Genomic DNA, 13,774 nt, shown 5'->3' on the forward strand with positions numbered 1-13,774 from the left:
TCAGATTGAACTGAGGTACATCCTGGAGTTTTCTTCTGCAATTCTTCAAAAATTAACTTAGCCTTCTCACAGATCATTGTCTGAGTTACTGAATCTTTCTTCATCTGTCTTTCTCTAATCCAGGTGATAATGATAAGCAGCGTTTCTATTCCTTCATTGATTGAAGATCTATTCTTGTCAGAAATATTCATTGCACCAGCAGACACCCTAGCACCCATAATCTTCTCTCTCTGTTGCCACAGTTGACCTAGGAATGCCATACTCTTGAGCTACATCTGTAATTGTTCTGCCTTTCTGCACTTTATCTACAATTTCTTTTTTCTTCTCTATGCTCAACCAAGTGTGCTTCTTTCCTGAATTATTCTTCTGTTCACTTCTCTTTGGGCCCATTCTTAAATTTCACTCAAAAAAAAATAACTTCCGATGCACAAAATTTTTACTTTCTGAAAAATGCAGAATTGAAAATTAGCACAAACAACAACCAAACACCAACGCAGCCCAACAATAAATGACAAATAACATCGCACAATTCTATGCATGCATATGCGCCAGATGCGAAATTCAACTGTCGAATTGCAGGAAGGCAAATTGTGAGGCACCACTGTAGCACTTAAGTCTTCACTCACTAGCTGCCAATTATTCATGTAAGACTCAAAGAAATTATGTAAAAGCTACATGAAGATATTTCAACAGTGTGGATCCTTCTAAAATTTATGATCTAGAAATTTTTAATATCTAAACAGCATAATGTGTTACTTTTATTTTATTTTTATTTGCACTAAACTTTGTGGTACATGAAAATATGAGATAATAAGTGACCAGATGATAATTAATGACAGAGATAAGTTACAAATTATAGAACTTAAATTTTCCATCTATGCCGAAGTATATTAATGTATTACTTGCACCTAATTTGCTTGTTTTCTTGAATTATGCAGATGTTTTAATTATGAGTATCATAATTCAAAACCATCTTAGTTTGAAGTAATTACAACAAATATAAAAATATGCATAAACAGAGAGGGATGAGAAGTATAGGTTATGTTTATAGAACTTGTGATGTTTCATTATCATGCTTATGGAAAATTTGTAGTTTTGAGTTGCATAATTAACATGCATAAAATTAATTTCATAATAAACTAAAAATGTTAGTTTATTCACCTAATACACATAAAAGGTAAACATGTGTCTCTATTTTACATGTTCTTTTTTTTTTTGTGTATAATCTCATAATCTATTATGTCTGTCAAAATGCATTTTTTCCTTTTCCAGATTGTCTCTTTAATGGGGATGGCAGGGTAAGCTAATAGGTCACCCCCATCCCAAATTTTGGAAAGGATAAAAACCCTTCAAAAGTTCATTGTCCCAGATTAGATTTAAACCTATGTCTTTCCGACCAAAAAATGTCATTGCAATGGCAGTGTTATATACATGTATATGAAGTAGAAAAGTATTATAGTTCTGCTTCATCAGGAAATGCCATTTAAGTTTTAATCCAAATTTTGTGTTATAGAATGAAACTGGTAGAGTGCAAGACTGTTTCTAAACCAAACAAGACTGTTTCTAAATCCTGGACATGAAAAGTTTATGCACCTCCTGATCCAGATGATGATGACATTTGACTTAAAATTTAATTAAGAAAATAATTAAATATTAAAAAATTGTATAAAAGAACATCAGATTGTAAATTGAATATCTAGATAGCTTAATAATAATTCTTATTATACAACACCTCCAAGGACTCATCATTGAAGAACACTCTACTCTATTCCACTGCACATCTTAGATGTGTGTAGTGGAGTAGAGTGCACTACACATATCAAAGATGATTCGCTAGCCTGGTTGGCCAAGTGGATAGCACACCTGCCCTCCAACCAACAGGTTGTGAATTAGAATTCCACCTTTGGTATGGATATTTGTAAAAGCCTGCTCTGGATGAGTTATATTATGACCCCTTTGAGTTTATAAGGCTTTTCTCTCTTTTTTAAAAATTTCTATTTAAATCTTAAAAAACTTTTCTTGGTGAGAGTTACTGATGATAACTACCATGAAATCATTTTATTAGCTTTATTAAGTCGATATAAAAATGTCATAATCAGTTCTTGAAATTTTTGCAAACTGAAACATTGGTTCATCAGGTACTGTACTCTCCCACTGAACAACATGATGGGATTTTAATTTATGAAATCCTGATATGAATATGATATTCAAGAGTGAACAAATTATTGGCATTTCTGATTTTTTTGCGTTATCACTTATAACTGGTGAGAGGGTACTGTATATGCATTGTACTTATATTAATGAGTTCACCAGCCTGTATTTTCCATAAAAAATAAATCAATTGCAATAAAATGGAATGGACTATGGTGCTGTAGTCAAAAAGAGAAAACGTTTGTGTGCACTCACTCTTTTCAGTGGACATCACCTGTTAGCGGCAAGTATATCATTTTGCTAGAAATTGGTTGGCGTATTTTTTATCTCTGATTACCTGTGGGAGTAATAAATATTCGTTATCAAATTTTTGATATGTAGAAGTTACTATGATAGGACTACATAAAAAAAAATTTACTTTGGATCTTTCCTTGCCTTCTAAGTGAGATAAGCTGAGATTAGCTCTGGTTGTACATTAATGAATACTAGCAATGTCAAGTTCCATCCTAATATCTTAATTTTTAATATCATTCTATTATTCTATTTAGGAAAAAATAAAAAAAATAATTAATGTTGTCTCTAAAGCAAGGTTTTCTATTTATATAATCCTTCACACACTCCATTGTTAATGTTCTGTTATTTTTCTCAGAATTAGTATCTGTCATCTCTATTCTTTGTTTTATTTTTTTTTTAATTTCTTTTTTAGTTCTAATCCAGCTGTCAAATCAATGAATGAAAATTGGTGTGAACATTGTCTTAAAATTGTCTCTAAATAGCTGAAATGTTTTACATGTCTCATCGGTTTTCCATTCAAGAGGCATCTGTTCCTGTCTATTTTTTCAGTCTTTATTGCCGATTTTTATGCCTATTTTTTACAGAATAAGGACTCCTGTACTTGTACTGGATTTATTTAAGAGTATAGCATCTGCATAAAAACAGTTGAATGTCTCTAGTTTTGATATCAGGCCTAATTAATATCCTTGTAGGACTGCCTCAGAAACATCAGATCCCTCTCATTTGTTTCTTTCATTAGATTTCAAGTAAAATTACATCTTGCTATTTTCAGCAGACATTAGAAATGTTCTTAGAGATTGAGAGGGAAAAAAAAAAAAAAAAATGTTGTCTCTAAAGCAAGGTTTTCTATTTATATAATCCTTCACACACTCCATTATTAATGTACTGTAAGCTTGGTTGGTGTAACAGAATATTGTTTTGTTCATGTACATAACTAAACTGTTAACATGTATAATTATACAAAATTTAAATTATTTAAGTTGATTTAGATTTATTTGTTGTAAATAATTCAGTGTGATAGTGTACTTACGTATATGATATATAATGTTTATAACCTCACATTATATTTGGTATGTTGTAATGTGACATATTTCATAACATACTGTTATGCAGTGGTGTGATCTTAACCATAAGATGTGTCCTCAGTTATTTTCTTTATATGTAATATATTTGTAATTTATGTAATTTTGTAATTTATATAATGAATACAAAATTACATATGTAATTTTGTATTCCACAGCCAGCAATTTACTTTTAACTAATTCAGTGATTTTTACTTAACATATAAGGCATTAAACAATCATCATTGGCAGGATTCTTGAAAATGTCAGTTTACTAAATGAAATGTTAACAAAAAATGTTTTTACTTAACACACACACACACACACACACACACACATATATATACACATTCAAATATTTATATACTTTTTATTATAATATTATTGATGATAATTGCATGCTTAAAATAATTTGTATGCCTAACTCGTTGCAGTAATACGGTCTTTTTTTAATATATAACATCTGCTTATTTTTTAAATAATTTGAGTCATTTTGCATACTTTTTATGATAAAGCTTTAAATGCGTATTGAATTGACTAGTGTTTACGCATAATGGTTTGAGAATGAAAATTCTCATCATTTCATTACACTGAGAATGATTTGCCAAGAGTGAAAATTTATCAGCAACATGCCTCTGCATTTAAATATAAATAAATGTTGCTTCCATTAGCAAAAGGCAAATTCAGAAATTCTGGAATTAGTCTTACAAATTAACATTCACTGTGTGAATGAATGTTTAAATGTTTTATATCTGTTAAATTTAAGACTAATGGTAGTGAATGTAAAAAAAAAAAAAAAAAATGCTGCACACATATTAAGGCAATACAGGTTCTGCTGTAACTGGTGTGTGTAGGATTAATAAAAAATAAAATAAATTCTCTCATGTCTTTTATTACCTGCTCTCTTTGGGAATAAAAGACACGAGAGAATTTATTCCCATCAAGAACGGCAGATCTCTTTTATCTCTAACTTCTTGGAAGATCAATAGGCAGCCGGTCTCCATTTATACCCAATCATTGATAGCCGAGTTTCAATCAGTTTACTGGCATCAGGATAGAGAGTATAAAGGACAACCACTGACATCTTTGGCTCTAAATCCTAACAGGTATAAATATTATCTGAAATAGTGAATGATCTACAATCGATTTGTTTGAGTTGTGGAATTAAAAATCTGAGTTTTCAGGAATAAAAAACCTACTTGCCAGAGATAAATCAAAACTTCATTAAAATGTATATACAGCTAATTCTCATGATTTCAAAATAACACGGCTTAGAAAACAAAAGCAATTCTATTTTTACACTGTATGTTTTGATTTAACATAGTTCAAATGGTGCTTATTTTTAAAATTTCTGGTTGAATTCAGTTCTGTTAAAAAGGGTATTTCCATCATAATTATCATTTCCTAGTACGCTACATATGTAGACAAATGCCAAGTAGAACTTATATATTGAAATCACAAAGTGTTAGCGGCTTTAAAACAGGTAAGGATTATTTGACTATTATTTTGCAGTAATGCTTCAGAAGATCGTATATTGAAACCATTACTCATTAATCAGTCCCTAAGACCGCGGCCAATGAAAGATGTGGATTTTAACGTGTTACCAGTGCACTGGAAGGCAAATAAAGAAAAAAGGTTGGGTTGGAAAAGAAATTTTTAATGAATGGTTCCAGCAGAGTCTTGTTCGAGAAGTTAAACGCTATTTGTGGTGGGGGGGGGGGGGGATCTGGACTTTAAAGTTTTATTGATTATAGACAATGTACCTGTCCATTCTGTTTTAGAACACCTGAATGTGGAATTTTGTTTTCTGCCACCTAATACAACCACTAGACAGGGTGTGATCGCTATCTTCCAAACTTACTACATGAGAGCATTCCAATACATTTTGGGTAAACTAGATAAGGATAATTTACTGACAGTTATTGATGTGAGGAAGAAAATTTTTATTTTGGATTGCATAAAACTTGCTAAGTTGGCATTATCAGAATTGAAACATTCAACTTTAAATGCATGCTGGAAAGCTACTTGGCCAGAATATGTGAAAAAGAAAAGAAAAAATCATGTATCTTTGCATACAACTTAATATCCCAGTATCATCAGATTAGCACATGCAGTTGACGGAGAAGGATTTGATGATTTTTTGTCTGCAGATTTGAAGAATTGATGGTTGACAAGGCTGCTAATGATGATGAAATAATGGAAGCTGTGCTTGAGAATCTGAATGAAAAAGAAAAAAGTAACGATGATGATGAATAATTCCACCCCACTCACTGCATGATTAATTAAAGAAGGGCGTTAAATGGCTAGTAAATTGCAGTCATTTTCTTACGCATGATCCAAATACTGAATGAGCTGAAACATGAACTGAAGTCATTTATGGTGCGATATGAAGAATTATACAAAAATCTAGTCAAAACAGGATTTCAACAATTAATTACAGAGTTCGTGGTAAAAAAAAAAAAATTCAGAATTATTGGAAATTAGTGGTAATTTAGTTGCTTTTACTGAAGAAAATGTTTTGCTTGCAGTATAAACCGGACAGCCAAAGAGTTTCAAGTGATGGAAGTGATTTAATTTCAGTCTCACACAAAAGAATGTGGCTACTGTCAGAAGTGCCAGTGAATAAAATTTAACTAATAACCATATGCACGGGTGTATTTGGACCTTTTTGAATTTCTGTTTTATTAGTGACACACTATTTTCTTTAAGAGATGCATACATATATATATTGTTTGAAAATAACTTATTGTTCTTATCGGGTATTCACATCTGGAACCATTCTTCTATTTTTTCATGTGCACTGTATTCTTTTTTACGCGGTTCTCATATACACAATTTTTTCTGGACCCAATCTACCATGTAAATGGAGAATTGGGTACCTAACATTTTCATGAACTATCCACCTTAAATATTCTAATATAGTAATACTTGATTTGTCAGTTATCTCATTACTGGTTTTTTGTGGCCATTGTTTAACTTGTATGTTAATGATGTTGGGACAGATTTAATGAGAGATATGTAGCTGTTTGCAGATGATATGGCCTTACAGAAAGATCACAGTAGACTTTGTGAGTGGATAAATGAGTGGAACTCAGTTTAATGTTATCAAATGTAAGGTCTTGAAATGTAGTAGGTAGGCAAGTATGGAATGCAGAATATACAATTAAAGACAAAATTAAAAAAGTGAAACATATGAGAGATCTGGAGTGGTGGTAGTAGATTTGAAGTTTAGGGATCACATTATTAAAATTATGAGAACATCACAACTGATTATGACAGTGATGATGAAGGCCCTGATATGGTTCCCTTGTATAATCAGGGAACCATGACTGCTTATGTACAGTTATCTGAGGATATTTTAGAGAGGGTACAGAAGTGATTTCACTATGTTGGGGTCAGAGCTCTACTTTAATCATCTGGAATTCATCCCTCTGTCCAGGCCTTCTGAATTATGCATACAGCCACTGTAAGACTTTTATGCCTTCATACTTGAGCATTTTTAGTTGAATATCATCTACTCATACTGCCTTTCCATATTTCAGGCCTTTCATGGCTTTTTCTACTTCAAGTATAAATATGTATTCCTGATTACATGCCTGGTGAGTGTTTTTTACCACTGTGCTGTCGCTGCTTGTTTCATTTAGCAATTTTTCAAAGTAATTGCTCCATACATCAGGGATATCTTTCCTCCAGTTTTCAATTCACCTTTATCATCTGTAATTATTTTTTCAGCACTCTTTCCTCCATTTCTGAGCTTTTTCAACAGCCTCCAGAATATTTTGCCACCTTTTGATATTTATTTTCTATGTATTTGCCAAAATCTTGCCTCTCTATTCTCTAAGAGCACAAGCTGACTAATTTGCCAAGAACTTTTGATATGCTGGCTGAATCAATCAATGTTTTCTCCTGGACTTGTCACTGAATCTCCAAGGTTTGGTTCCTGTTCTCAAACTCATTTTTTCTTGAATAATGTTTGTGTATTTTAGTCTACAGTTGACATCTGAGAGCTGCTCAACTTTTATTCGCTTTAAAAATTTTATTTTTTTCCTTACAAATTTCATGCTGCTTAAGACTAAATGGTGATCACTCCCAATTTTAAATCCTCTGTACATTCTAGTCTGCACCAGTAAGAAAACATCCCTATCAACAATGACATAGTGAACGAGACTTTTCTTATTCCTTGCCTCTTCTCTCCATCTGAATTTATTCACATTTTAATGTTGCAACATTGTGTTAGTAATAACCAGTCCATGTCCTGAGCAAAAATCCAACAGGTATTTGCCATTATTATTAGCTTTGCTCTTTTCTCCAAATGTCAAAATAGTTTTGTATATATGACAATCATTTCCTATTCTACTATTTAGATCCCAACAAGGATGAAAACTTTTCCTTTTTCGTTGTGTCAGTTGCTTTCTCTAAAGCCTCAAAAAATTCCTCCACTTCTACTTTAGTAGAACCTTCTATGGGACATAGGACAAATAAGTCTCATTGTCCAGTTCCCCAAAACTGAAATTCAGGGGACATATTGCAAAGTACTGGGACTTTGCAATATGTCCCCTGAATTTGTTTTCTATTGATTGTCACCCCCAGGTCTTTTGTCTCCCCCTACTTTCTCCAATCAAGTATGCAGCCTCCCATCAATGTATCCCAAACTTCAAGACTTTACATTTTGCTGCATTAAACCAACACCCCTATTCTTTTGTCCATCTGTCTAGTTTATTTAAATCCTCTTGCTGGGCCACCACATCTGTACTATTACTAATAACCTTTCCCAGCTTCACATCATCTGCAAACAACTAAATATCTCTTTGCAGTCCATTGACAATGTCATTGATATAAAGGTTGAACAATACAGGTCCCAGTACTGAGCCCTGTGGAACTCCACTTATGACCTTCTGCTTCCTTGATATTGCCACACCATACACAACTCTCTGATACCTATCAGACAGCCAATTCTGAATCCAGTTGACTAACCTGTCATCTAAACCCATGTGCTGTAACTTAAATTTGATGTTCTATACTAAGGCAGTTTCTAATATTTCAAAAATTAACCTTTGATTGTTTCCTCAGTTTGTTCTAGTCATTAAATTGTGATCATCTTTCAAAAATTTCAGTGTTATTTGACTGTAGTTTGTCTGCCTGTAATGTGCATTGAAAGATGAGTAAATGTATAGCCTTTTGTAATTCTTTTAATGTGAGTAAATGTATAGCCCTTTGTAAGCCAGTGTTTCCAAGTTGTCGGATCATGGACCAGCACCATCTGTGGATGATTACATGTTAATCATCACACCTTGCTCAATGTCAGTAGTCCAACCATGCTTATTGCTAGATTCATTGTATTTGACTCAGAGCAAAGTAATCTTTATCACTCTTGAAAATAAATAAGATACTACATAGATAGAAAATAATTATCCCTCTTTCTCCCCTCCTCCTCATTTGTTATCTCTATTTTCCAAGTGAATTTATTAGTTTTATACCATTAGTGTTTTTATAGCTGTCTTTTATATTATATAGAATACATACAAGTTATGTTATTTTTTATTAGTATTAACTGTTGTGGCAGCAATTTTTTTTAAAAAAAATTGCTGCCACAACTGTTAAAAAATTTTGAAACTCTTACCAGCCCATATGATAGGTTTCAAATTAAGAAATACTGCTCTACGCTTCTACTATTTCACTAAATACTTGGTTACAACTGCTTTTAAAATATTCAAGCAGGGTATGTTGCACCAGCAAAATAATTGTACAAGAGTTAATATTTTATTTGTAAACATTAATAATTCCTATTAGTGGTCCTAACAGATACTTAAGCTCCCATGACCTTTCCAAGTATTCTTGAACTTCGCAGCTGTAACTCAAGGATAAGGTGATTAGCCCTATGCCTCCCAGTGTGTCCTATGTCTGTAGATGCATGTGTTCATGGGGTAGGTTTGCCTACCCTGTTCTGGGGGATGAAAAACCAGAGTTTCTGGGTGAAAAAAAAAAAACCCTACCTCTATATGAGACTGGCTAATTCACCTTTCATCGAAAGAGGCCAGATAGGTTCCTCATGTCACTGCTGGGAATTGAACCCAGGTCTTTCCAACCAAAGGGCTTTGTCTGTACCAACTGAGCTATGGAGGCTAAACATTAATAATAATTTAGTTTAAAAACTTGACCCCTTTTGATCTCAGAGTTGCATTTTATCTTATGACAGGTTCCTGTTTAAATGCATTTGAACTTTTACTTAATACATAATGCCAATGAAAAGCATAATGCCTTATTTGATATTTGCTTGTTCTTAGCCAAAATGCATTTTTCCAAATGCTGTCCATTAAGTCTTTATGTAAAGTGTGTTAGTCCAAAAACATAAACCATGTTATTGTTATTATTTTATTTTATTCTTTTTTTTTTGTGCATTTGTCGTATTAATTGTATATAGCAATCACTGTATTAAAGGACTATGAATTTTCATATGTAAATCTCCTTACCGTTTGATGAATTTTAAAGGAGTTTATCAAAAAATTTCAATTTTCTTTATGATAGTGATATTTTAGATAAATTTGTCAACATAGCTATGCATCATCATAAATGCATAATTTAGTATTACAAGGTGCATCTTTAATTAGGATACTCACTTTTAACCTTTCTTATAAGGTTGTTACTTTTCCTGCATAAATTATGTGATCTTCTTATATATTGTGTGCTGAAAGCAAAAACATTATTACTTTCAGTTTAAATGTTTGTATATATATTTTAACTGTGACAGAAAGTCTTTCTTTTGCATAATTTGATCAAGTGTGTCTCATTATATAGAAATGCAAATATAAGTAGACTTGTAAAATAACATCTGTGGTCTTTTAAACCATGAAGACAGAGCTGTTTTGTATCCAATATACATATTGGTAATGGTTGTTGTAAATATAATAGCTTGAAAGGAATAAAATATTATTTTCATTCTCTCTCTTAAAGGAAAAGATTGTTACTAAGTGCAAAGTTGCTTGAAAATTGTCCTTTTGCCTTGTAAAATTCCAAGCGTATATCATTAGCTGCCTTATAAACTTCGAATATGGATTATTATACAAAAAGAGAAAAAAAAGTAAATTAGTTTTGTAATTTAAAAATAGTGACAATTTGATATGCTGTTCAGATATGTGAAAATTAATGTGAAAGAAGACTAGTTCTGTTACCATAATTTGTAAATGTATTCAGCTTTATGAATCGAAGTTATATTTACACTGAGAGTAGTTCTAGACTTCAGTTGTACATAAACATAAATGCTGGTGAACTTAGTATTCTTTAAATTTGTAAATATGTCACACCGATAAGTTTTTCATGTATATAAAAATAGCAGTTTCTACAAATTTTTACCCAGCCTATGCTCACTTAATTCCCCATAGGCTAAAACTCATTTTTAATATTTTTCACATAGATACATTGTGTAAGTACTTGCATTGATTTGTAATTCTGTGTACTGTATGTATTCACTTAGATATATTATAATTCAGATAAAGCTAGTAATAGTTCTGAAGCTCATTTTCTGTTCTTCCATGGATGTGTTTCATAAGTATATTTCAATTTCCACATACCATTGGTATAAATCATTTATAACCATGATATAGTTGTTGATTAAGTGCATTATGTTCACATCGTTCTTCAAATATGTGGTATGTTGTAAGTTTAAAGCATACATCACAATAGTAAAAATTATTATTAAAACAATGCCTCTGGTTATTTTGTATAACTTTATTCACTTTGAAATGCATTAAAACCTTACATTGTTGTCATTGATTGAAATATATGTATTTCAATCAATGTTAACTGAATATGTATTTATCCATATATATATATATATATATATATATTCAGTTAACAGAGATAATATTATATAATTTTTGAATTATTCAAATCAGTAATAGCCTTTTCTGTTTTGAAGTCGAATATCAAAAGCATAATCCATATTTTAGAAATGTTCTGGTTCCTATAAAATTTATAAAATGTTTTATTATGATCTGAATCCATGAATTTAAAAAGGACTTATTGCAGGAGGTCCTCCATCTCACACACACAGCTCATCATATTGTGTCTTGAATGCATTCCAACCATACACAACTCTCTCTATGCAAAAAAACTACAGGTTCCAGTGATAGCCTCTTATCTCTGCCCTTTCTATGAAAAATTTGATCCACATTAATCCAGTAATAAGCCCTGACTAACTGAGATATCTCAATCATGTCCTCCCCCTCTTTCTTTTCTCCACTAGACTTGGCACTTTGTATTCCTTACTTAATCTGTCTTCATATTTGCATTCCAGAGACGAAAAACCACCTTAGTCAATCATCTCTAAACCCTTTCCAAAATTTTATCCTTTTTGAAAACCTGGTGACTAAATCTGTGCATAGTAGTCCATATATGGTCTAATCAAAACCTTTTATACAGTGAAATCATAGCATCCTTACTTTCGTGTTGATGTTTTCCACATCATTGCTATAATGTGCTGTGCTCACAATTTTAGCAAAATGTCCTTGAAATTTCACGTCCCTATCCACCAACACCCCCAGTTCCCTCGTTTCCTCTGCCTCCTCTCTCTCTCCCCACACTAATCTTATACTTTACATCCCATCTGTGCAATCTGAACTTTAAAACCTTACAGTTTGCTATGTTGAACTGGCAGTACCATTCATTTACCAATACAGTTTGTTCAATAGATTAAAGATTCCAAGAAATTATATTGTTGGTTAAATCCTTTATCAAAGTGTAAACAAGCAATGTTTGCTAATGAAGTATCTTCACGACTGGACTACTTGTATATAGAGGCTAATGACTTCACATCAATTGCCTTAATATCCCATAATGCAAAGCATATATCTGTATAGATGTGCATAATGCTGTACATTATGGGAAAGGCAACTAACCAGACTGGTTTCAACCTTTATTGAGGTCTCATCAGTGGGAGCTAGACCTAGAAGACATACCAAGGTTGAAGTAATGCAGAAGTCATATGTGAAATATGACTCGCTGATACAACTTGCTGATACCTTTCAGACAACCAATCTCCAATCCAGTGCAGTAATCTACTATTCAGTTCCATCTGTTCCAGTTTTTCATGTGGCAATCTATCAAAGGCTTGTAGCAAAATCTAAATACACCACCATGTATCCATCTCCTTTGTTCAATGCTTCTGTCACTTAGTTATACTAAGTAAGTAGATTGCTAAAATGTGATCTACCTTTAGCAAACCCATGCTGTCCATCAATTGTTGCTATTGTCAACCCAATTCTGAATCCTAGTAATTTGAAGCCTTAGTCTTATCCCCCCCCCCCTTATGAAGTAGAACAATTTTTACCCTCTTTCCACTCCTTTGGAACTGGGGAAAATCTAAGTCAAAGCTGTTAACTACCTGGAACATTTACTCAAGGCATGCAGTGATATACCATCAAGTCCTACAGTCTTACTGACATCAAGTTTACCAATTTTTTTTGTCAAATACCTCTTGCTTGCTCAACATCACTGGCTTTTCCCACCACTTTCAAGTTATTCTTATTATATTCTCTAAATGATAATCATTCTACATTTTCTCCACCCAGTATCATCCTGCCATAATCATTTTCTTCTACTGGTTGCATATCAGAAATACTCCGTAGGATTTCTTTTGGAGTCATAGCTAACTGATCCACTTGCAACTGACTATTACCTCCACTTATCTTGTGCTGCCTCCTTAATGCCTTGTTCCAAATTTCATGCTTCACCTCTTCTTTTATTCATCCATCAATCCATTTCACACCCACCTTATTTGACCACCTGACTTTTGGAATGCATTCAGACATTGCTTCTGCCAGAGAGTTCTGAACAGGTTCCAAGCAGCACTGGATTAATTTCATCCAATTCTTCATTCCGTGATATACTGCAAGCTCAAGTCTCCTCAGGCTTGTCATAATCACCCTGCTTTATAGTTCCACATCTCTTTCCCACAGGAGTCCTCATATGGCTGGTCACCACTCCAGCAATCACTTCATGGTCACTTTCACCAAATGGAGAGAGAGATTTAATACCTCATTTACAATACTATCTAATGACATAATCAAATCCAAGATCCTTGGCCCCTATGTACCCTCTATTACATACAGTGTAAGGTAGTTGTCCCTCAAATTCATTTTCTTTGGTTCCAGATTTTGTCTCTTCATTCCAGTCTATATTACAATAATTGAAATTGCCCATAGTGATCACTCTTTTCTTATTAGCCAGACCAATTTGCCTATACATTTCCTTCTCACTGCTTTCCACATTAC

This window comes from Typopeltis vanoorti, chromosome 12, assembly GCF_054136105.1.
Source record: "Typopeltis vanoorti isolate ZY-2024b chromosome 12, IOZ_Tvanoo_1.0, whole genome shotgun sequence".
Classification (NCBI taxonomy): Eukaryota; Metazoa; Arthropoda; class Arachnida; order Uropygi; family Thelyphonidae; genus Typopeltis; species Typopeltis vanoorti.